The sequence below is a fragment of the Parasteatoda tepidariorum genome, chromosome 3 (assembly GCF_043381705.1).
Source record: "Parasteatoda tepidariorum isolate YZ-2023 chromosome 3, CAS_Ptep_4.0, whole genome shotgun sequence".
NCBI classification, from domain to species: domain Eukaryota; kingdom Metazoa; phylum Arthropoda; class Arachnida; order Araneae; family Theridiidae; genus Parasteatoda; species Parasteatoda tepidariorum.
In genome coordinates, this window is record NC_092206.1 from 87,785,525 (window position 1) to 87,797,496 (window position 11,972).

Here is an 11,972-nt window from a genome sequence, read left to right on the forward strand (position 1 = left end):
AGTTTTTTTACTGTATTTTTATATCAGAATTTTTGCAAGTTGCAATCGCGCAAACTGGCATTTCGATAATAGTTTTATATTCTTTAGCCCTGGTCTTAACGACCAGTCCACTGCGGGACTCTCATAACCAAAAACCATAAAAGAAAATATTTTTTATACAATAGGAATGGTTCTTGAGATTTTCCACCTGTGTCAAGCATATAGTTGAGATAGTATTACAACTCTATGGTGTCAATATGTTCCGCAGTTACTCTAAAATGAATATTGTACTTTTTCGATTATTAAACTAGTTACCATTTAAGGAATTTTGCAATTGAAAATAAAATCCAAAAAACTAAATGAAAAACAATAAAAAACTTTCTCTCTCATCCTTTGGGATGTTTCCCAAACAGGTCGCCAATAGCCCGGGGAGCAATTCTGGTGCTACGACTCTGCCTGAATCATATTTTTATTTCCCATTTAGTTCTTTTCAAACTAGTTAATATAACTGTTGTGTTAACTTTATAACGAAAATAATATTTGACAGTTCACGTTTTCACTATTAAACATTTAAACTATTTTAACCAAAATGAAAATGTCCTCTGGGGTCAATTCCAAAGATACGGTAAAGAATGAGTGCCTGTTTGAATTGCCATTGTGTCGTAAGAAACAGGAGTGTCTTAACAGTTGGGCAAACAGGACAATGTCCAGGGGATCCCAAAATACTTTTTCAATAAAAAAAATATTTCATTACCTGTTAAAAGTATTTGGTATCCAGAGATTGAGGGTGCTCCTCGTGTTGGCTCCATCTAAGGTGTTTGCCCTGGGTGCCCCAAAAGTAGCTACGCGACTATTTAGAAACCCATTTAAAATCACCCACAGCTCTCGTACAGCTTTAGAAATCAAATGCTCAATACCTTGAATTATGTAACGTTTAAAATAAATTCGAAAGACCTATTCATAATGAGCGTAGCTTGCTTCTCTGGCAAATCACACAGTAAAATAAAAAAAATTTCGTGAAAAAATTAGTAAAAGTACTTAAATTTTTATTAAAAGTTCTTTATTGTTCAATTTAATTAATTTTCGAGATCTTTGCAGTATCCAGTGTTAAGTTTGATCACTGTGATTTTAAAAGTTTCATTTCGTCAATAAGCTGTAATAAAATCTTCATATTAGCCAGCATTTAATTAATGTGCAAGTACATAAAAAAAGAGAGAAAGAAAAACTGTTAGAACAATGTTGTCCTTATTTATTTATTTTTTTCATAATTGTTGTCATTGTCACAATTCTGTCATTATTTTCGAAAGCAAATATCAAAAACTGTTTTTTTTAGTGAATGTAAAGTTAAGAAATACAGTACATTTTTGCGATAACTAGATAAAAAAATATATATTTATTTATTATCTATATGCATTTTATTAAATATGTTTATATAGAGTTTTTAAATATGTAGATTTATTTTAAAATATTTATTTATTATTACAAGGAACATAGAACCCATAATTATTATTAATAACTGACAGAAAACAACTCGGAAATTAATACGAGATAGTTTAAAAAAAGAAAAGAAATTAAAAAATTGATGCTTTTTTTATTTTTAATAAATTAAATAAATAACTAAATGTCATAATAAATTTGTTTCTTAATAAAATAAATAATTAAAAAGTTGAAAATTTTATTTAATAAAACTATTTTTCATCGATTATATTTAGTTAATTGAGTTAATTTGTTTGTTTTTTCTCATAAATATTTATATGCAATATAAAAAGCGCATTCCTAGTAATAACATAAGAAAAAAAAATGTACAATTTAATAAAATTTTCTTAAAATGCGCTTTCTGGGACTAAGTAGACTGAACGTTCTTTTACTCCCTTCAAGTAATGAATTTTCACTGAACTTTTTCAACTTTTGATCCGTAAAACTGGTGCGCTCTCTTGATGACTAAACTCGTTTGCACCTTACTCCAATTGTTTACACACATGGCGGCGGCAGATTCATATGAATGAGAATGAGGTGAGTTTTCTTTATTTTATTTATTATTATCACTTTTATTTAAATGTACTTTATCTTTATTATTAATAGTTGATTTGAGTTCCATTTAAATAATGCGTGCGCATTTATTATCTATATTATAATGTTGTTATTAGCATTGAATTGCAATCAAGTTAGGCTTAGCAGTCTATTTATATTTTGAATTCTTTTAAGAAAGATTCTGTTTAAGTGTTTATTTTAGTTTACTGTAAAAATGTTGCATCTTAAATATTTATATTACCGTCCTAATTTTTGTTGTTGACGAAATTAGCTTTTAAATCATATATAATTACTCTAATTGTTTACGTCACGTAGTATAATAGTTTTAGCATTTGAAGATAATGTTAAAGTAACGTTTGTATAATTTCTATTAAAATAATTTTTTTATTTTAAAACTTATTTATTCGCAGTTGGGATTAAAATTTTGGCTTGCTGTTATCCTATTCTATTGAAATGTATTGTTAAAATAAATGCGTTTTGTAAAAAGAAAAAAAAATTAACTGTTTTATTTTATTTAAGATAATATTTTCTGATAGAAATATTAAGTAAACAAAACTTTTGAATTTTAATTTCAGAGTATTTAATAATGAACAATTTTGTGATTTACAATTAATAATTTGAACAATTTAATAATGAATCAAATTTGTGATTTAGAATTACCAAAAATATATTACAAATTAGAGTCTATAAAAAATGTCTATCAATTATTTCAAATATTTATTTTTAACCTAACTATTTTTATTTGAATCTTTTTGAAAAACATGCTTGATTTGTCAATGGCATTTGCATAATTTTAAATAAGTAAATACATTTAAAAAAAATATATTTTTAATAAATATGTAAGGACTAAAACATTTTAAAAATCATTAATTTTGTTGAGCATTGTTATATCAATATTTTTTAAAAATTTTGTTATAGCTAACATTAGAAATGTTTAAATTGATTTATAATAAATTCACAGCCGGGATTTAAAAAATTATTTTGCAAAGTAAACAAAAGGAAAATTAGGAAATTTTAAAAAATTGCTTAAAGTTGGTTGCTTAAAATAAAATGGCTATAACTAAAGGCGTCTTGAATTTATCTTCAGCTTTTTCATCTATAATTAGATTTCTTTTTATTAGATTTCTATTTATTCTATATCTATTCTATATCTATATTCTACTATCTATTCTATATTTAATCTATAATTAGATTTCTATTTATTTTAATGTTGTTTCTTTTGCTCTATATTTGAAATATTATAGTGGTGCACAGCCTGCGACTAGTGAGCCAGATGTAGCCTGCTGACTGTTGATATGCAACAAGGGAAAGCTTCTAAACACAAGTAAATCTATGTTGTTTCTCAATTGCTTTTTCCATTGTTATTGCTCTGGAATTTCAAATGGTTTTAAAAAAGCAAATATTTTTATAGTGTTATTATGCTAATTTCAGTGATTACGCTTAGTTTTACCTTATTTTCTCCGATTTTTTATAAATTCAAATGCAGGGTTGGCAAGGTTTAGGGCAGAATGGATTAATCCACGGTTTAAACCCTGGTTTAAACCGTCCTGTCCAAAACCCTTTTATCAAATTATGCAGGGTTGCAAAAAACCCGGGTTTTTGTGGAAAAACCCAACTTGGGTGGGTTTTATTGGGCTTTTCTGGGTTTTTTTTCAAAAGAGAGGACAGGTATAAGTGCATTATTTTAAAAAAGCTTATTTTAATATTAATAATTAAGTTTAATTTTATTAATTGACCTCATATAGATAATACAAATAAATTGAAAGTGTGAAAAAAGTTTCTTCTGACATCACAATGTAAAATGTTATATGTGCTCACATACATCACACATTTGAAACTTATTTTAACACAGAATTTCTTTTTATTTACACTTTAATCATAAAAAAATATTGATAAATATTTTATTTGCATCGAAAGCGAATCAATGGCCATTCTGTCAAATCTAGCCAGTTAGGTGACTCTCCAACACAATTAGTTTCTTCACTATAGGTTAATTTTTTTAGGCTAAACTACATATATATTTCAATAGAATAGCTCTTTAATATAACAGAGGATAAAAAAAAAAAGAAAACAATCTTAGAAAAATCCAGTAAAACCCACTTTAGGGTGGGTTTTACCCAGTAAAACCCGGGCGGGTTTTATCGGGCAGGTGGGTTTTTTGCAACCCTGAAATTATGTCACAATTTTATCTGAGCAATATTCAAGAGGTAAAATAAACATAGAACTAATAACATATTGATAATTAAATATACCAGAGAATATTTGTTTTTGAAAGTATAATGTTTTATTAATATTGTTTGACTCTTCAATTTAAACAAAGGAAGATTAATCAGTAATCAAGTTGAATTGGTCCTCTCATTCAATAGTACATAACTGAAGTTTGGCCTTGCCATACAAGTTAAAATATTAGGGACTAAGTGCTTGGTTCATCATAAACAGGTTTATTTATCTATAGTACTATTCAAGAATACTTTTATTTCATTCATGTTCAATTCTTTTAGCATAGTGGTGATACATCACCAGTGTCAGTAACTGAAACTGATGTTATGCCCTTCAAAAGTCTTAATACATTTTTCAGTTATTTTGTATTTTCAATTTAAACTAATATATTTATATTTAAAAACATTTTTTTTAGAAAATAGATGTCTTTTTTATTATCCTGTGATGCAGAAAATATAACATTTTTTTAAAAAAATATTGTGAAAAATGAAAGGTTAATTTTTGAACAAATTTAGTATTTTTTAAGAAAAATTATTATTTTTTAATATTGCCATATTTATCCTTATGCAAAAATATTATTTATCAGTATTAAAAGCATATTTATATTTAAAGGATTAGTTATTCACTTTAGTTGTTCAATGAATTGTGGAGCTTCAAAAATTATAAACCTTTTCCTATTATATTATATTATTTTAATAAGTTACAGTAAATTGTATAAAAAATATCAAATATTTATTGATACTTGTAATTATTATGTGTACAATGGTTACACCTATAGAATTTTTACCTTTTACCAAAGTTCAAGGTTTTGGACACTTTAAGACAGTTTAACCCAGTTTAGGACAGTTTTACCCAGTTTAAGACAGTTTTACCCATGTGTCCTGTCCAAAACCAGTTTAGGACGTCCAAAACCCCAACTTTGTTCAAATGGGATTTTGACAGCTTTTAAACCGTTAAAACTACTATCGCCATGTGGTTATTAAAATCCTGATTACATTTAATATGATATTCAGACTCTTGAATTGTGTTTTTAGTTATAATAACCACTTCTTCATGCTCTTTATTTTGTGTCTAACAATTAAAAGTATTTGTTTTTCTGAAAACATATCAAGTTTACTGATTACACTGAATTTACTGATAACAACTCGTAGAACATAAAAATTAACATATATGCTGTCTACATGAGCAAATACATGTGTGGCTCTTGGTTAATCTACCTGCTGTATTTTCACTTAAAAAGGTGACATTCCTATATTATAATGAAAATATGGTGTATAAGGATTGTATTTTATAGGAATTAGTTGAAATGCTTTTTGCAAAATAAATCCATTCTCTTTTAAATAATACCGCTTTTTGTAATGAAGACGTAAATGAAGGATGGAAAAAAACAACATATTTTTACATTGTTCGTAGTTCTAAAAAATTTTTACCAAATTTTTTTTCTATTAAACTGTTATTTAGAAAATGCTATAATTTATTGCCATCCGAGTATTAATGCAATTTTGCTTTATTAACACAGCAATATATTAACAAAAATTTTAAAGCTATGAATATCAGTGGATATTTGGAAAAACTTGTATTTGAATGCTTCATGAAAATTGAAATTGCTGATTTCTCTAAAAATTTTTTATTTAAGTTGAGACTTAAACCAATGAACAATACTTATAAATTTTAACACTTATTCTTTATGTGTTCATTTGCTCTAATCGTGACTTAACTTAGAGTAACTAACTTATGTTTTCTACTTAGCATTTCAGTTAGTATGTATATTCTCTCACAATATACAATTCATATTAAATTTGGTTTATCACCCATTTTCCAATAACTATTTATAAAACTTATTTTTTTATGAATATTTATAACTTTAAATTTATAATGTGAATGTTTTATTTTGATTTAGTAAATCCATTGAAAAGGACATTACAGGAGCCAATATACTGACAGCATGGACAGAAGGGTGTGAGAATTATGGTGTTGGAATTGGCAGGAAGTAAGTAAAGTACTTAACTACCTTAAGTATTTAGTTTAAAAGTATGTGTTAATCAAGGTTTTGATCACGCCATCTAGTGTTTGTGTTGGAAGGATGATTGTTTTTAATGAGGGGTTGCTTTGCTTAAGGAAACTTTAAACAAAATTATGTTGTGGAAAAAGAAAATTCTAAGATTTGTTTCCCCCGTTTTTTTTCTTTCTGTGATTGATAGCAATAGGTCCTTTTCATTTAGACATTTTTTACTTAGTTTAAAATATATTTTTACAAAAGATTCATATTAGAGATAATATGACCATAAAAAGTTAATTTAATAATAAAAATATAAATATGTGAAAAATTAGTTGAACATACTAACTTAAAAGAACTTTTTTTTTAAATATTTGGAGAGGCAAAATACATTTAATCTATTCCTTACAACTTTGAAATATGGGAATTGTGATGGAACTCTCCTTCCACATGAATCTTTCCAAGCCAAAATGATGGATACTGAAGGATTTTGATCCATCAGTAAAATTTAAGTTTCCAGCAACAGGGATCTGTCCAAGCCAAATTTACTACCGTTTAGCGGTACCTTCACAAATTCCACTTCAGTAAAAAACAGTAGTTTCACAAAGTACTTTTTCTTAAAATTTTATTATGTGTCTCGTAAGAAATGCTAAATCCATATTTTTATCATAATTTTGTGTTGATTTTTTAATATAATTTTTAATTTTCAAAAATTATGTCTAAATTTTCACAAAATAGGTACCGCTCAGAAAAAGCTTGACAGACTACTGTACAAGTCATAATGGAGACATTGAATTGAAAATTCTGTTATCTTGAGTCTCAATATTGATGTTTTTAGATCATTAAATGGTTATATGTATACTATATGCATATAACGATTGGAAAAAGGTACTAGTTTTTTTTATTTAAGTTTCCTCTCTCTCTCTCTTTTTTTTTTTTTTTGACTTCTCACAGTGGTGAGTAGTTATTTTTCAAGTCTAGTTATGGAATTGAAACAAAATTTGTGATGAAAAGTTACTCCCATGGTATGACAACCTCCTAAAAACACTATGTAGCATTAGATTAAATATAAAATAGAAAGACAAATGAATTTTAAATATTTTTTGTTAAAATATCTTCATGTAAAAAAAGCATTTTGAAAATATTAAAATAATTTAAAACATAATGTTTGTATGACTTTGTAATTAAAAAAATTAAAATATCTAATTTAAACCAACTAGCCTTAGTATATACTAAATCAAGTAATATTTAATTTTCTTTAAATTTTACTTTTATTTTGAGAGTTAACTCAATCCATTTTACAGAAAATCTTTACAAAAAAAAAAGGAATTATAAAATAATTGTATTAAAATTTAGAGAGCAGTACTGTGCAGCATAATCATTACAGATTAAATCAGTACTGATGTTCATAATGTTATATATCAATGATATGATCTTTGCTGCCTGCAAATAATTATTAATGAATTTTCTTAAAAATAAAAAGAAATTAAGCATATTTCTGTGAGTCTCTTGTTTTCCTGTGTCACAATTCTTACTTTTTTTTCTCTACACAACTGTATATTCCAGCGGTTCCTGATTTTTTTTAATAATACGGAACCCTAAAAGATCAACCATCTCTCGGCGGTACCTGAACATTTTTAAATAAAGTTTATAAAAACATCTGTGAATGTATTTACCAATAAAAAAATATGAAATTAAACTCTTAAAGATTTTCCAAGAGGCATGAAAATTTTTTCATCATTTATCTTCTTCATAATAATCTTCAATCAGGTATTATGTCAGACAGTTGAATTCATGGTCTTGGAGCTGCATTTTGTCTAGCTATGAATTTTTTTCTTAGTAAAAACTAAGAAAATAAGTCCAAATTGTGTTTTTTATTGAAATGAAAACAAAAGGAACTGCTATAAATGTTTATAAAAAAAAAGTGTCTCAAGGATGGGTCTTTTTATTAGTGAATCCAGTTATTTCATTATAATTTGAAAAGCGCAATGGGAAATAATACTACAATTTTTTACAGATGCGTAGGATTTTCAATTTAATATATTATTAGAAAAATTATTTTTAAAAATGTCTTTTCTTTTTTATTGGCATTAAACTTTAAATAATTGAAAAAAAGCATCTGCAATATTAAGTAATCGATTATTGTTGGGCCTAAATATGATAGCAGGTGTTAAAAATGTTTTTTATTTTTAGACTGCTTAAATTCCTATCACTTGGATCTCTTTCATTCTTCTAGGGTTCTGCAGAACAATGTTTAGGATCTGCTGGTATTTTTAATAAGAACAAGTTAATTATCAATTCTGATAAATAATTTGCTAGATAAATTTTGGTGAATGAAAGTTGCAAATCACTGAATAATCGCTTTCCCCCAAAAATACCACTTTTTTGTAAAAAAAAAATTCTACTGCAATATTTATAACAAATTTGTTTTGTTTTCCTAATCATAACATATTTTTAATACAGTTTTTTTAATAATGTTGGCAACAGGGCGAATTGTTAGGAATGAGCATGTTATGGAATGGAAAGTAGTGAAGTAATTTTCTGCGTTTGTGCTAAATTTGCTATATTGAGTACCAGCTTCTATTCTTTAGTCAGTCAGGTGCCTGGGAAATTGTATACCCTTACTTGCTTCTCCTAGAATATATGCGTTTAGTTTAAATCTTTGTTTTTGAATCTTTATCAAAATCAAGATAATAATGTTAATAAGAAAAGTCAAACAGTACATGCAAATTCCGTTGCAGTATATTTTATGCAGCAGCCTTTTTTGCTAACATTTTAGATTTTCTATGATTGTATATAAAATCAGATCTTTTTTTAAATTCATGTCTTTTTTTACCAATACAAATTCATAAAAATATAACAAGACAATCAGGTTTGTTTAATATGTAAGGAAATATGTGATGCTATCTTATAAAAAATATTACTTTGATTTAATTTTGTGCAAAACAAGTAAATATATTCAAATTTATTTTATAAAAAGTAGTAAGTTTAATTCTGCAGTCTTATATGATTTTGTGATTTAATATTGCTTAAACTTTATTTTTTTAAGGTGCAGCAAAGCTTTATTATAAAGAGGCCATAACGGCGGAAATGTAGATATTGAAAATGAGGAAGAAAAAATATTGTATTATTAGTTGCATTGTATTTTTCTAAATAAATGTCTTTTTTTTTATATTTGTATTTTTATATTTAAATAAATATTTTACATTTTGTTTAGGAAAGCAACAACAGAAGGACTTTTAATTAATAAGTTTGGCATTTAAAATTAGTTGGTTTACAGTTACAAAATTTAGTTGCTAAATTGTCCAATTTAAATTTTTGTTTTAAATTTTAAATTCCATTTTGTTACTCCCTTTTTATGTAGAATTATGGTAGAAAAATAATGCTGGAATAGCAAAGTTATCAAGCAACTGGTGGTAGGAAAGTAATGCTAGAATGGAAGGGATTACAGGCAACTAGTGGTGGGAAAGTAATGCTAGAATAGCAGAGATTTCAAGCAACTGATGGTAGGAAAATAATGCTAGAATAGCAGATATTCCCAGCAACTGATGGTCGGATTTTTATGCTAGAATAGCAAAGATTCCAAGCAACTGTTGGTAGAGAATTATGCTTGGAATAGCAATAAAAAAAAGCATCTGTTGCTAGGGAACTATTGCTAGTAAAGCATAAAGAACAAGCAAGTTGTGGTCTTGATTGTTGCTAGACCAGCAAGATATTCAAGCAACACAAGTTGGTTTATGTATGCTGGACCAGCAAGATATTTAAGCAACACAAGCTGGACCAGCAAGATATTCAAGCAACACAAGTTGGTTTATATATGCTGGACCAGCAATAAAGTGTGCCAATTCATGGTATGGAATGCTAGTAATTATGCTGGAACCAGCAAAGATTTATGCAGGGCCGGATTTAAGCTTGGTGGGGCCCTAAGCTACTGAAAATGATGGGGCCCTTATAAGTTCAATTCCATTTCTATGCACCTAAAGTAAACTGCCACTATTTTTTATTATTGAGTATTAACATTATATTATTAAAAAACTTGATAATATTACTTTATTGTTAATTATATTAATTGTGATGAGACTATTATGTAGAACCTTTCTTTTATTGCACATATTTTTTGAACGAGGGGAAAAAGTTACAAAAGAAACACATTTTAAGCACAGAGTAAAAATTTGGCGTGCAAAAATCGTGGCCCACACTATATATTTAACAGTTTTTTTTTTTTTTTTTAGATTCATTTTGAATATATTTTATTTGCAATTTTTAATGATTTTTTTCGCGAATTTTTTTTCCAATTGTACTTTCTTTACGTTACAAAATCTATAAGACTTAGAAACATGAAATTTTGAATATGAGTAGAAAATATGCAAAGAGTTAGAAAGAAAACAAGAAAATAAAATTTGATTATTGGTTTTATTTTTTTTTTATAACCGCCGTTAAACAACCGACTCAATTTCGAGTTAACGCCCTATCAACCAGGCTATCCCGGCCAAACTTATTAGTTTATTTTATAACAGTCATTGCACAGCCGACCCAATTTCGAGTTTACAACTACTAATATTCAACTCCGCAGCCTTGTCATTTTGAACCGAATCCAGCAGTCCCTGGAGCAGGTGAGGGCCGTTATATTAATACTGTTTGTAAAAATAAAAAGAACATTTCGTAAGCGGATGTTATTTAATTGATGTTTATATTAANCAGCCTTGTCATTTTGAATCCAATCCAGAAGACAAGGGAACTGCTATAGTAGTACCAAGAGGTATTTATTTGTTATGAGAACTTGGAGGACTTTGTAACAACGACCGATTTAACATGCACCAGTCACCATTTTATATATGGGTATTTTTCTGCCGGCTGGATTCAAACTCCCATTCTCACGAACACGAGTCCAACGCCCTATCAACCATACTATCCCGGCCAAATTTATTAGTTTATTTTATAACAGTCATTGCACAGCCGACTCAATTTCGAGTTTACGACTACTAATATTCAACTCCGCAGCCATGTCATTTTGAACCGAATCCAGCAGTCCCTCTAGCAGGTGAGGGCCGTTATATTAATACTGTTTGTAAAAATAAAAAGAACATTTCGTAAGCGGATGTTATTTAATTGATGTTTATATTAAAAATATTTCTTAATTATGTTTGCTTTCTTTTTGATTATTTTAAGTACATTTGTTAAATTGTAATGCAAGAAATAATTTTTTTATTATTTATGTAAATTTTTGACTTATATTTTTAAGGATTTATTAAAGGGTCTATTAAATATCAGAGAAAATAAATGTCATATGGGTTTAAAGTATCAGCTCTGCTCTTGATGGTGTATAGTGGCTAGGATGTGAAAGAGCAACTGTCCCGGTCATCCCGCCAAAACGAGCATTCAACATATCAATGGAGCATGCCAAAGCTTTATATCAATTAGCAATTAGTTTTAGATAATTACAATTGTAAAATAATTATCTTATTTTAGAATGAAATGTTTTAAAAGACAAATAACTGTTAATGTTTAACATTTAATCTCCGAAAAAACAGAACCAATATTGAAATCTAACGAATATATTATTTTTAATTACTGATAAAGTTTGTGACAGTAAAAAAAAAATTAAAGCCTATAGATTTCAGAATTTTAGAAACACCTTCTAGTTATACTATTCAATCAAATAGATTTCGATGTCTTTCATCCCGGTCTCATTAGTGATTCAGCATATTTCGATATAATTTTTGTTTCGTTCTTACTTAATATTAAT

General features: G+C 27.3%; 1 protein-coding gene across 1 annotated transcript in view; it reads right to left on the bottom strand.

Annotated features, from left to right (window-relative positions):
* The window catches only part of LOC107441040 (sodium-dependent glucose transporter 1), a gene marked incomplete in the record, with an annotated part of 16,944 nt that extends 12,950 nt beyond the window's left edge, over positions 1-3,994 (bottom strand). Inside the window, 1 exon segment of the mRNA XM_043053137.2 lies at positions 3,984-3,994.
* Between the last annotated feature and the right edge of the window lie 7,978 nt (positions 3,995-11,972).